General features: G+C 43.3%; 1 long non-coding RNA gene across 1 annotated transcript in view; it reads right to left on the bottom strand.

The window, feature by feature from the left end:
- The window catches only part of LOC126297798 (uncharacterized), a 37,295-nt gene extending 28,251 nt beyond the window's left edge, over window positions 1-9,044 (bottom strand). Inside the window, exon 1 of the long non-coding RNA XR_007552575.1 lies at window positions 8,914-9,044. This is a non-coding gene — a long non-coding RNA (uncharacterized LOC126297798). The remainder of the gene's footprint in view (window positions 1-8,913) is intronic.
- Window positions 9,045-14,089: the final 5,045 nt, after the last annotated feature.

The following is a 14,089-nucleotide window of genomic DNA, read 5'->3' as shown; positions in this document are numbered from 1 at the left end:
CATATACTGGCATAAGGGTATCACAAATTTCTTTTGCGTCAGTCTTCTTTCTTACATGAATAGCAGGCTCCCCATCAAGAGCCGTTCCAATCGAAGGAGGACTCGAACCGCTGACGGGTGGAAGCCGCGCGAACCGTGACAAGATGCCCTAGAGCGCCAGGCTACCCCACGCGGCATAAGCTAGGCCGTTCGGTGCGCTCGCGTACCGAACCTATCAGCAAAATGGCAGAAAGATACAGAATATGGCCCCAGGCAGCCACTGACACCATGACACTGCCAAGCATGGCTATTCTGGTGAAAGAGTCGACGGGAGGGTGGCATGGTGCTCTGCCATGTTCAGTCATGAGATTAGGTTCTGCCTGGATGAGGGAGATGGACATATGTGTATACAGCATAGAACTGGTGAGCCGCTTGTTCTCGAGTACATTCGGCCACTGTCCTATTCCAGGCTTTGTGATGTGGGAGGCCATCAGTTACAACTAACACTCACATTTGGTGTTTCTGCATGGTAAAGTAGCCAGTGCTCACTACAATGATAGGTTGTTATCACCATGTTGCTGCCATTTCTTCGACGGGAGTGTGATGTGCTTTTTTCAGCCGGACAATGCACGTCCACATATGGCTGCTGCCACGCAACATACTCATCATGATGTACAACAGCTGCCTTGGTCAGCAGAGCACCAGATCTCTCGTCAATTGAACACATATGGTACATGGTGAAGCAGGAACTTACTCATTCTCCAGACCTTGTAAGAACCACTGCTGAATTGAAAAAAAAGTGCTAGATGCCTGGGACAATCTATCACAGAATGCCATACAGCACTTTTATGATCGAGTGCATATGAGAATACACACCTAAGTTGCACCAGAGGGGGGATACACTGTATATTGATGCAACTGTGACGTATGTGTTTCGTTTGATCTGCATTTTTATCATATACACCTAGAATGATGGACTACCTGTCACATCACTTGTCAATAAAATGACTTTGTCCTTGTGGATGTTCCATTTTTTTGGCAGTGTATCGAAGTATATTTCACAATAATATATTACAGAATTTAAATTCTTAAGGACACGTTTCAAATATTTCCCATACAGATTTAAATATCGAAATCAACGTTTCTGGAATTGACGATAGTGGGTGACATTTTTCGAACAGGTAGTGGCTAGTCTTAAGGCTACGCCGCTAAATGCCAGTCAGCTACGGGTAGCAGAGGTTTGGGCGCGTAGCGTCTACTGATTGCAGCTCTTACTTACCCCCCCCCCCCCCCCTTTTCCCCGACGACTGTTCGTTCAGCCACAGGTATTCCACCAATATGCGCTTAAGTTCACGCTCTACTGTATACAATGAAAAGGAAGCAACAATGCGAGTGAACCTTCACTATTGGATCCTTGTCTCTGTGTAGTGGTCTCTATAATACTTTGACGCGTCTTTAATCGAGGGTCAGTATTAACAATTGCATAACGGTATTTGGTGGGAAAGATGAAATGATGAAGACAACACAAACACCCAGTCCCGAGCATAGAAATTCTTCCACCCGGCCGAGAATCGAACACCGTGCCTCACAATCTACAGGGAGTGAAGCTAACTTCTACACTACGAGCTGCCGACACAGAGGTATAATATTAATATTTTGGTAGTATTGAAAGTAATGATTTGTTTCCGGCATTGGCAGTTCTATCCGCTGAACTAAAGGTACGCCACGTTCGTAAATGTATCACTAGAATGCACCCGAATACAGGAATATAAATGGCACCACCCAGCGAGAGGTTCACGAATGATAAGGGGAAGTAAGCCAGCAAACCACGTTGTGTTACTTCGCTGATAAGAAGTTCCTTGGTATGATAAAAGTGTGTTATTAGTACGTTTCTTTTCGCGAGTGTATTGCGCCTGAGCTCTTGTGAGTTTTCTTTCCAAAAAAACTACAAAAAACTATAGCATACGTCCATAAATCAAGGAAAAAAATCAGTGAAATCACAGAATAATAAACGGCAGTAAATTTAGACACCGACGTCACATTACCCGACACTTCACCATAGCAAACCATACGAAAAATGACGCATTTTTGAGGGATCTATAATGTTGTGTATCACTTACACGGCATATTGTCGTAATACTGAAGTATAAATGCGAAAACCAACAAATACATGTTAGCTTCGCAAATGTTAAATCAACATGGAGTCTGCTCGGTTTGCATCGAAAGAGGTCCAGATGTCACAACTGTGAAGCCGTCATGATCAGACCAAAATACCGCTGTCCCATGCTTGCGTGCATAGGATTGTATGTAGTTTATGGAAGGATTTTGAACTACAACGCTGACTTGCGTAGTTTTTGGGTGCACGAATGTTTCCGATTGGTAAGCGAAATCTAAAGGAATACCATTTCATGTGTAAATTGTCTCATTAACATGTTATTTTGCCTTTTACTGCGAACAAATTTGTGCTACTTCTTTACTTTCACTGTAGCGTATTTTTCTTTCGCATGGTTTCCGATTTCCAAAAGATGAAGGTCGGGATGCTCTCAGGGAGTATGCCACGAGTAGAAAGAAATGGCGAGCGTCGAAATGGAATACGTCATGTTCTCAGAATTCTTTATTTGTGTGTGTTTTTTCCCTGCCAATGAGTAATAGATGTTGTAGGTAGGCCTACACTGTGCGTGCGCTGTAATACACACATTAAAAAAAAGTTTTCCATCACATCGGTTCCGAGAGTTCAGAAACCTGTACAGAAAGTTGGAATAGAGATCATCATAAACATCGTTTCTGGCGTTTTTATTGCTCATGAAAACCATACATTGCATGTTGAACCACCATACAGCGAGACCTTCAGAGGTGGTGGTCCAGATTGCTGTACACACCAGTACCTCTAATACCCAGTTGCACGTCCTCTTGCACTGATGCATGCCTGTATTCGTCGTGGCATACTATCCACAAGTTCATCAAGGCACTGTTGATCCAGATTGTCCCACTTCTCAACGGCGATTCGGCGTAGATCCCTCAGAGTGGTTGGTGGGTCACGTCATCCATAAACAGCCCTCAGGGTTCATGTCTGGAGAACATGTTAGCCTCTCTAGTCGAGCGATGTCGTTATTCTGAAGGAAGTCATTCATAAGATGTGCACGATGGTGGCGCGAATTGTCGTCCATGAAGACGAATGCCTCACCAGTATGCTGCCGATATGGTTGCACTATCGGTCGGAGGATGGAATTCACATATTTTACAGCCGTTACGGCGCCTTCCATGACCACCAGCGGCGTACGTCAGCGACACATAATGTCACCCCAAAACAGCAGGGAACCTCCACCTTTCTGCACTCGCTGGACAGTGTGTCTAAGGCGGCCAGCTTGACCGGGATGCCACCAAACTCGTCTCCGACGATTGTCTGGTTGAAGGGATATGCGACACTCATTGGTGAAGAGAACGAGATGCCGATCCTGAGCGGTCTATTCGGCATGTTGTTGGGCCCATCTGCACAGCGCTGCGTGGTGTCGTGGTTTGCAAAGATGGACCTCGCCATGGACGTCCGGAGTGAAGTTTCGCTTCATGCAGCCTGTTGCGCACAGTTTGAGTCGTAACACGACAACCTGTGGCTGTACGAAAAGCATTATTCAACATGTTGGCCTTGCTATCAGGGCTCCTCCGAGCCATAATCCGTAGGTAGCGATCATCCACTGCAGTAGTAGCCTTTGGGCGGCCTGAGCGAGGCATGTCATCGACAGTTCCTGTCTCTCTGTATCTCCTCCATGTCCGAACAACATCGCTTTGGTTCACTCCGAGACGCCTGGACACTTCCCTTGTTAAGAGCCCTTCTTGGCACAAAGTAACAATGCAGACGCGATCGAACCGCGGTATTGACAGTCTAGATATGGTTGAATTACATACAACACGAGCCGTGTACCTCCTTCCTGGTGGAATGACTAGAACTAATAGGCTATCGCACCCCTCCGTCTAATCGTTGTTTACATCTTTGGGCGGGTTTAGTGACATCACTGAACAGTCAAAGGGACTGTGTCTGTGATACAATATCCACACTGAACGTCTGTCTTCAGGGGTTCTGGTAACTGGGGTGATGCAAAACGTTTTTTGATGTGTGTACTTTATTTAGAAATCATTATTAAAGGTCACTGCACTCGTAAATCTGGCTATGCACCACTCTGTAAAATTGTTATATTAGGCCATTGGAAGTACGTTTAAAAAAAGAACCCACGTTTGTGGTACTGCTCCACATTTATTAATAAATTAAGAAAATTGTGTCGTTTACGCTGAAGACTAGCATAGCTATTCGTAATCTTGCATTTAAAACTGCTTTTAAACAGAAAAAATACGAGATATTGCTTTTATGGCATTTTACTTTAAACAAAAAATCTGAAACAACTAATCTGAGAACATTAATTGCGTATATGACGCACTGAGCGACTGTAAATATAGACACTACTATAACACGGTATCAGGGATTTGGTCAGAGCACCATGGTGGCAAGCCGCGTCCCTCTGGCTTCAAAGTGTGGTGTGGTTGGGGTCCATACTGCAATCTCTCCTCATTCTTACCTGCGTGGTTTGCAACCCTCGGTCACAGTAGAGAACCAGTGACGTCACGGGACATCACTGTTTCGTTGCGTAAATTCGTAAAGACCGCGGATTGAACACTTACAAAAAAACATTAAATGTCGCAAATTCAGATTTGAACACATTCAACATGCAGCAAAAGCTAACATATGGTTCAAGAATGGTTCAAATAGCTCTGAGTACAATGGGACTTAACATCTGAGGTCTTCAGTCCCCTAGAACTTAGAACTACTTAAATCTAACTAACTTAAGGACATCACACACATCCATGCCCGAGGCAGGATTCGAAACTGCGACCGTAGCAGTCGCGCAATTCCGGACTGAAGCGCCTAGAACCTCTTGGCCACCGCGACCGGCTAAAGCTAACATACATCGCATTAATGATCTCTCCAAAATGCCTAATTTTCACTGCGGTTTCTTATGAGAAACTGTCAGGGAATGTGATGCCGTCAGCTAAACATGCTACCTATAGCTCGTATCCTGGTGTTTGCTTTTGGTGTTCTTTCGTAGTTCATTATGAAAAGGAAAGGATATACAATGTGTAAGCTTTTTAGATGTCCCTTGCATCATAGTAACATTACATTTTTCATTGAATCTTTAGATATAACTGGTTTTATTCTCTGTACAGCAGGCTATGGCTGTGTGTACCCCAAATAACAACAGTGGGGATATGAAATTATCACAGTAGTTCATTCGGATTGTAGATTAATTTTGTGTTGTACCGGACAAAACAAATAGTATAAAAACTTTTTTTGTTTAAAAGCCAAAGAAGGATTAGTCAGGGCATAAATGTGGTGAAAGTAATACGAAGGAAGCCTTAGAAAAAATCAGACTTCTTGAAAGACAATTAGGGAAGGGATTGCGAAATATTTAGTTGCAAGAAGTACAACAGGTGATAGACTTAGAGCTTTACGGGAAAACAAAGAAGTGAAATATAAGTTTTACGAGAACATTCAGCGATGAACAGGAAGCAGTACTGTAGTATCTTATTAAAAATTCAGATAGACAGCTTATACTTGGTGTAAAGATGAGTTCTTAAATATAGTGCACAAGTATTAAGACAAACTGAAGATAAAGCATCGGTTCAGCAAGGCAAAAGTGAAAGTGAGAAAAAGGTTGCCTGTGATTTTATGAAAAGATGCGGACATTTAACTGTGATGACAGCTGAATCCACGGGTTTGCAGCGAGCAGACGCTTTCAGCAAGGAACAAACTTAAAGATTCGTTAGCAAGATTCGTGAACTTATGAACAAGCTCAAGTTTCTAACCGTTTACGAACCAATTAAAAATCTTTGCATTAAAAACGGCTTTTCTACTCATCACAGTTTCATGTTCGATGCAACCCTCCAAAAATTAAAAGAGAAAAAAATCCAAAGGGTGGAAAAATATTTAAAAAAATCAACGAACTTTTATTCTTATAAAAGTGAGTTTCATAATTCTATTAAATAACGTATCATAGTTTTATTTCGTGTGAAAATGTTCCAATAAAATCTTCAGAGAATATTATAATTTCGAAAATGATTGCGTGTCCAATACTATCCGATCTTTCCCTATCTCAAATGGTTCAAATGGCTCTGAGCACTATGCGACTTAACTTCTGAGGTCATCAGTTGCCTAGAACTTAGAACTAATTAAACCTAACTAACCTAAGGACATCACACACATCCATGCCCGAGGCCAGGTTCCAACCTGCGACCGTAGCGGTCGCTCGGTTCCAGACTGTAGCGCCTAGAACCGCTCGGCCACTCCGGCCGGCTCCCCTATCTCCTCCAGTCAGTGCGCCACTGGATATGCACTGTGATTTAATCTTGAATTTCAGTAAATAAACACTAAATTCAAAATCGCCTCGTGTCGCGAATTACCATTTAGCTATGAACATCCATTCTCGTAACACCATCCAGTCATATTAATTTGACCTGTCAAAAGCCTGAATGCCCACATTTTGCAACGCGAGACGTGCAGGAAGAGATTCAGTTAAGTTCGGCAAGGTACCGACAGAAATGTGGAGCCACGTCGACTCCAGTGTCTTGGTCTCTGCCCGGGGATTGGGTGTTTGTGCTGTCCTCATCATTCCATCATCATTCGTATAAGTGGCTAGATTGGCTTGTGTACAGGTTGGGAATCTGTACGGGCTCTGATGACCGTGCAGTTGAGCGCCCCACAAACCAAACATAATCATTATCATCCAATGCCTTGGCAAGCTGCAGGCGCGAACAGCCCGATCGACGTGGTCCCACAGATCATCTGGGGAGTTTGGTGGCCAGGGGAGTACGGTAAACTCATCCTGATGCTCTTCGAACCTTGCAAGTACACTGCTGGTAGACGGCATCGTGCCGAGGAACAGAAAACTGCATGTAGGAGTGGACATGGTCCTAAAGTATAGATGCATACTTGAGTTGATCCTTTGCGCCTTCCAGAATGACGAGATAACCCAGAAAATGCCATGAAAACATTTCCCAGACCATAAGGCTCCCTCCTGTTTGTAGGGTGTTTGCTTTCAGACGTCAACTGTCCGATAGAACGTAAAACGTGATTCATCAGAAGAGACCACCTGTCGCCACTCGGTGGACGTCCAGTTGTGCTATTGGCGTGCAAATCCCAATCTTCGTCGTCAATGGACAGCAGTCAGCATGAGTTCATGAATTAGGCGCCTGCTACGGAGCCCCATAGGCCTACAGAGCAAGGTTCGCTGGACTATCGTTCAGGAGACACTGTTATTAGCCCCTTGGTTCATCTGTAAAGTCAGTTCGCCAGTACACATCTCCGCAACCGTTGTTCACCGCTGTCATCTATGGCCCGTGTGCATCACAGTTGCCTTGGGGCCGGTTTTTGAAAGCGCCATACTGCCATGCGTCGCATACTTTAACTACGGGGTCACACGAACAGTTTACCAACTTAGCTGTTTCGGAGATGCTTCCACCTTTGGTCCGAAAGGCAATGATCGCGCCCTTAGGGATGTCAGATAAATCGCTCCGTTTCCGCATTACAGCGACGACTGCATTGTTTTCCGCGTCCCCCGACACGTTTTATGCACCCTCCACTGCTAGTGCTGCCACCTGCCGTATGTGAGTGGTTGTTGCACGTTAACGTCGAACATAGGCGGTGGTCACATTAATGTGACGGGATGGTGTAGAAGTAAACTTTTCAGATGGCTCCAAGGAGCTGCACGGGAGTTTACTTCAGGGACGAGCTATGGTGGAGTGTGACTGGCTCCCATAGAGTCAGATTGAACACAAATTGTCTCACCGTCCGGTGAACAGTCAAGAATGATTCCTGGTGGTACCATCGTAGATGGAACATTAAAGTCGAAATTTACTTCTAGTTTATGATAATGGTGGACAGAATGGCAACTAACTCTAAATATAGATAAATGTAAATTAATGCAGATGAATAGGAAAAAGAATCCTGTAGTATTTGAAACCCCATTAGTAGTGTAGCGCTTGACACAGTCACGTCGATTAAATATTTGGGCGTAACATTGCAGAGCGATATGAAGTGGGACAAGCATGTAATGGCAGTTGTGGGGAAGGCTAATAGTCGTCTTCGGTTCATTGATAGAATTTTGGGAAGATGTGGTTCATCTGTAAAGGAGACCGCTTATAAAACACTAATACCACCTATTCTTGAGTACTGCTCGAGCGTTTGGGATCCTTATCAGGTCGGATTGAGGGAGGACATAGAAGCAATTCAGAGACGGGTTGCTAGAATTATTACTGGTAGGTTTGATCATCACGCGAGTGTTACGGAAATGCTTCAGGAACTCGGGTGGTAGTCTCTAGTGGACAGGAGGCGCTCTTTTCGTGAATCGCTACTGAGGAAATTTAGAGAACCAGCATTTGAGGCTGACTGCAGTACAATTTTACTGCCGCCAACTTACATTTCGCCGAAAGACCACAAAGATAAGATAAGAGAGATTAGGGCTCGTACAGAGGCATATAGGCAGTCATTTATCCCTCGTTCTGTTTGGGAGTGGAACAGGGAGAGAAGATGCTAGTTGTGGTACGAGGTACCCTCCGCCATGCACCGTATGGTGGATTGCGGAGTATGTATGTAGATGCAGATGTAGTTGGCAAAATTCGAAAAAGTATCATCTGTTTTCAAATTATACAACAATCATATTTTTAAAAGAGCATGTCTGTACAGCTTTACGAATTCGCCAAAAAACAAGTAAAATAAAATAAATAAACAGCAGAGGAGTTCACACAGCCAAACGTATTTTAATAGCCAACAAGAGCAAAACATTGGTTGAGACTTATCTCTTAAAACAAGCGGAGGAACATTACATTTGGAATAAAAATAAATGCACATAATTTCACCCGCTATTCTCCAGACTGACGGAACTGGCTTACCTCTTATCATTCCTCCTATGATTAGGAGTGCCAAGGCGAGTTGCACTGGAGTTTCCATAATCACCGTGTGGCAAGAGCGGCGGCCAACTGAAGCTCTGTCGGCCATAGGAACGCTAGGCTTTCACTGCATGTCCTACTTTTACAGCAGTGACTTAGACAGTGATAAACGTGTAGATAATACGAGGTTCAACTCCACAGCAGTCGCTCTCCGACATGGACAGCCAGTGTCTGTTTTGATACGCGACGCTGTGGCTGGAAGAAAAAAAAGTGCTTAGCAGAAACAGAAATAGATTTTTCACGCTCGAATCATATTAGTACCAATATGGAATCATCATTTAAGATGTCTTGTGCCTTTACCTTTGGAGATAAAGATATCTGACCGACGGCAACCATAATAATGTGTATAGCTAGAAGATCCATGCGTTTTAATAAACTTTGAATGTGTCTGCGTTCAGTGTCTTCATTCCACTGTAAAAACTCATCTTCATTTGAGAATTGCAAATCTTCGGAATTAACTTGAATTTCATGAGCAGTTTGTAAATGATCTATCCAACCCCGTTTTGAACTGCTTTCAAATGGGCACGATGTACACTTCCTGCAAAAGCATAAATATTTCGTTGGTGGTGATACAAATTACTTTTAAGAGAAAAATTTTTGTCTCACACGTAGCACTGATAAGAAGCTATAGGCGCTTCAGTGGCAACAGCAAGCTCCTGTTGATGTTTTTGTGTAAACATGTTGACTGAGATTTTTTCTGTAATTATACTCTTGCCCACACACTTCGCATTTAAAAGCACTCATTTTCGTAGTTCAAACGCAACACTGTAGGCTCAATCAGTAGGAAAAAAGACGCAAAAAACTAAAGTACCACGCACTCAGAAAGGAACCACTGCGAATGAAGAAAGCACGAAAATACCACGCTCCCTCCGCACTTACTGTTCTTTTGAGCAGTTACCAGACTGCGCCCTACAACAGGCTATACGCGCATGCGCATCTACGATGACTTAGGCAGCCCTTATTTGGTGCTTGCTCTGCTCATGCTTATCGTAGCTTTTCTGTTGGAATTTCGGGCGTGGTGGGATATCACGTGACCATGTGTAGCCCTTCGCCATGTTGAGAGGTCATACACAGTTTTGCATATAGTAATTGTTGTATCATATCCTACCCAGATGCCGGCCGCCGTGGTTTTGCGGTTCTAGGCGCGCAGTCCGGAACCGCGCGACTGTACTGTCGCAGGTTCGAATCCTGCCTCGGGCATGGATGTGTGTGATGTCCTTAGGTTAGTTAGGTTTAAGTTGTTCTAAGTTCTAGGGGACTGATGACCACAGCTGTTAAGTCCCATAGTGCTCAGAGCCATTATTTCCTACCCAGATAAAGGATGCAAATAAGGAAGCAGTTCTTGGCAAAATATCATTTTAAATTAGACTCCACTGCTCAAAGTACCATTACATTTTGCTATGGGGTGATTTTGACAGATTTTTATTTTTTTCTAATTCGTACTCTGCAATATTGTTATGTAACATTTCCAACAGGTTTACATCTACCCAGCACTCCAAAAAGCTCGTACAATGGAATACAAATTTCTTGCAAAAAAAAAAGTTTGAAACAATTTCTTGTGTAGCGTACATCGAAATAAAGGACAACAAATTTCACGACTATTTCAAAATGTGTAAAAAATTAACAAGGTTGTCTGTGAGGCAAAGAAACTGTACAACTGACGGTTTATATTCTACTCTAGGAATAAGGCCATTTGGGGAGTTAAAACGATAAAACATGGTATGCTGCCAGTCTACAATTTAGCATAGAATGGCATTCTATAAATTTAAGACGTAAACACAAATTAAGAAATAACTTCAGGCCTAGAGGAATTACTAGACAAGCGCCTTGTGATCGAAAAACACTTTCACAGAAGGCGGATACGTAAAATTCTGCTACAGCTGTCATATTTGAAACAAAATATTTAGTTCAAAACTACTGACCAAATTAGCCTACTCAGTCAGCTTCAAGTAAATGTTTACATATGTTCACACGTATATAGCATTAACAGATCTTTCAGTGTCATAAAAGGTACTGGACATCAGAGACTACTCCAGCAGCATCGGAATTTCATAAACCATACTAAAATGCTTCATTCCGCTGTAATTGCACATTTCTATGTCCAGATGCACTATGAAGCACATGATATTCAGCTTTTTATGCATTATGGTATAATGTCATTCGTCCCAGAAAACTAACTGCCTCAGTGGAAAAAAAAATAGAAGCAGAATTCTCTGTAAAACAGGCAGAAGTAGCTTCATTAAGACATTAATGGTTGATTGCTAATAGCGTGGAAATAATAAAAAATCAGGAAACTGAAACTACTAACTTATTTTGGTCTTTCATGGTTATGAGAATGTATATTAATTCACTTGATGGCTCCAGAAATTTGTTTTGATTTCATTTGGGTTAGGAGCTGTAAATGAAGAGACCAGCAATATTACGAAGACACGAAACATATACACGGGTCACGTGAGGAAGGCCCCCCCCCCCCCCACTATAACACAGTTTGAAACTTCCTGGCAGATTAAAGCTATAATTTTAATCTGCCAGGAAGTTTCATATCAGCGCACACTCCGCTGCAGAGTGAAAATCTCATTCTGGAAATATCCCCCAGGCTGTGGCTAAGCCATGTCTACACAATATCCTTTCTTTCAGGAATGCTAGTTGTGCAAGTTCACAGGAGAGCTTCTGTAAAGTTTGAAAGGTAGGAGACGAGGTACTGGCAGAAGTAAAGCTGTGAGGATGGGGCATGAGTCGTGCTTGAGTAGCTCAGTGGTAGGGCACTTGCCTGCAAAAGGCAAAGGTCCTGAGTTCGAGTCTCGGTCCTGCACATAGTTTTAATCTGCCAGGAAGTTTCATATCAGCGCACACTCCACTGCAGGGTGAAAATCTCATTCTGTATAATTCAGCTGGTTCTGCACATGCGTGAAACTGGCAGCTTGGGTGCGCCGGAAAATGTTTTCGAGTAGCATCTGGCTACTTGCCGCTAATGTTCATACGGGAAACAGCCACGCTTCAAGTAGCCAGAAGCAGAAGGAAGGCACTGCTCATACGCGAATTGAGCTCTGCGCATGTGCACGAGCCCACTGGCAACTGCTCATACGAACCTACAATGATTTAAAAACAAGTGACGCACAAAACGAAAATACCATGTGCACTCCGCACTAAGTGTGGAATGATCATATAAAATTAACTGTTGGTAAGGTTGGTGCCAGGTTCAGATTTACTGGGAGAGTCCTTACAAACTGTAGTCCATCGACAAAGGAGGTGGCTTACAAAACCCTCGTTCAACCTATACTTGAGTGTTGCTCATCAGTGTAGGATCCATACCAGGTCGGGTTGACGGAGGAGATAGATAAGATCCAAAGAAGAGTGGCTCGTTTCATCACAGGGTTATTTGGTAAGCGTTATGGAGATGTTTAGCAAACTCAAGTGGCAGACTCTGCAAGAGAGGCGCTCTGCATAACAGTGTAGTTTGCTGTCCAGATTTCGAGAGGGTGCGTTTCTGGATGAGGTATCGAATATATTGCTTCCCCCTACTTATACCTCCCGAGGAGATCACAAATGTAAAATGAGAGAGATTCGAGCGCGCATGGAGGCATTCCGAAGGTCGTTCTTCCCGCGAACCATACGCGACTAGAACAGGAAAGGGAGGTAATGACAGTAGCACATAAAGTGCCGTCCGCTACACACCGTTGGGTAGCTTGCAGAGTATAAATGTAGATGTAGATGTAACGAAAACAACTACTGCAAATAAAGAGAACTACAACACCACACGAGCTCCAAATCGCAAATGCAAGTACTGCTTCCGGTCTTCTGCTGTGAGGGCGCTATAGGGGATGGGGTGAAGACCCGTTCGTGAGTGAGCTATGGGGGTTAGGTGAGGGCGAGGTCAGTGGCGCAGGGTGGTAGAGTATGGGGGATCCTCGCTGGGATCTTCGCAGGTTTTAACGTTTGCTCAGGTGGGCATCCAGGGTGTTTTTCCTACACGTAAAATGAGAAATGCCAGGATTCTGGAGAATAATGGATTTTATCCCAAAAAACTTGCGCTAAGGGGTACAATATTCACGAAAACTGGCTACAGCTGCGGAGTGAACAGCACCTGGTACGGAGCGACCATTTCGCCCTCATAGGAAGAATTGGTGGAGACGTCCAGAGGGTAAAGCCATCGGCACACAGACTGTGCATCCGAACGTTGAGCATTGAGCGTGCCGAGTTTCTGACGTCATAGCGTGGAATAGCACGCTCGGGAGTCTTTCCGAACGTGCAGAGCAATATCTGGCATGTCAGATATTCTGAGGGCGCGTCTGAGCATTGACCAATGAGATGGCACAACGCCACCTACCTCACAAGCATGCCGTCTCCCTTCAGTACAGAGCTGTGAGGCGCCATATTGGCATTAATTTCAAGCCTATATGTATATATGCCGTTTCTGAGTACCAGAAAATTGAGAATCACTGGAAAACCCGTTGTTAACTGTGTTATTCGTTCCAATAAAATAATGAGAACATCATATTCATGGCAAAAGAATTATTGTAACTTGCGTATTATGACAGTAGGATATTTGAAGTAGCGACACACTGAAGATCCACCCAAAACGTATTATTCTTGGTTAAATTTGTTGTAATTAAATTTTAATTTGTAACATATCTACGATAAGGTTTTCTGCAATGGGTAACAGACTTTCATTGCGGGCTCTGGGTCTATTGTTGGGTTAGCGTAACAAGTAGCGTCATTGTCTTGTATTGTTTGTTGGTTGGGGCAGTGGTTCGCCTATTGACACTACTAAATTTTATTTCCTAACATTCGCGTTTTTATTAGGTCCTTCTACTTTATTATTATTTTACTATAAGTATATTTTATAATATTTGATGTTATCTAAATATAAGTTCACCTTTTTTTGAGGGGTGACTATGTTCGATTGGCTTAATCAACAAGACAGCTTGCGCTACTTGTATAAAGATATTTTGCTCCTTTTTCTTTTACGCTTCGTAATTCACATGCTGCAAAGATTCTGGGTAGGAAGAGTGATTAAGTAAGGCTGACCTTGAGGTTATACTAAAATGTGGGAATGATGAAATAATGTTTATCTTATGCAGAGAACGATTCCACATTTGTACCGTACTGTTTGTAATGT

This window comes from Schistocerca gregaria, chromosome X (genome assembly GCF_023897955.1).
Source record: "Schistocerca gregaria isolate iqSchGreg1 chromosome X, iqSchGreg1.2, whole genome shotgun sequence".
In the NCBI taxonomy this organism is placed as follows: domain Eukaryota; kingdom Metazoa; phylum Arthropoda; class Insecta; order Orthoptera; family Acrididae; genus Schistocerca; species Schistocerca gregaria.
This window is presented reverse-complemented; position numbering and strand designations above follow the sequence as displayed.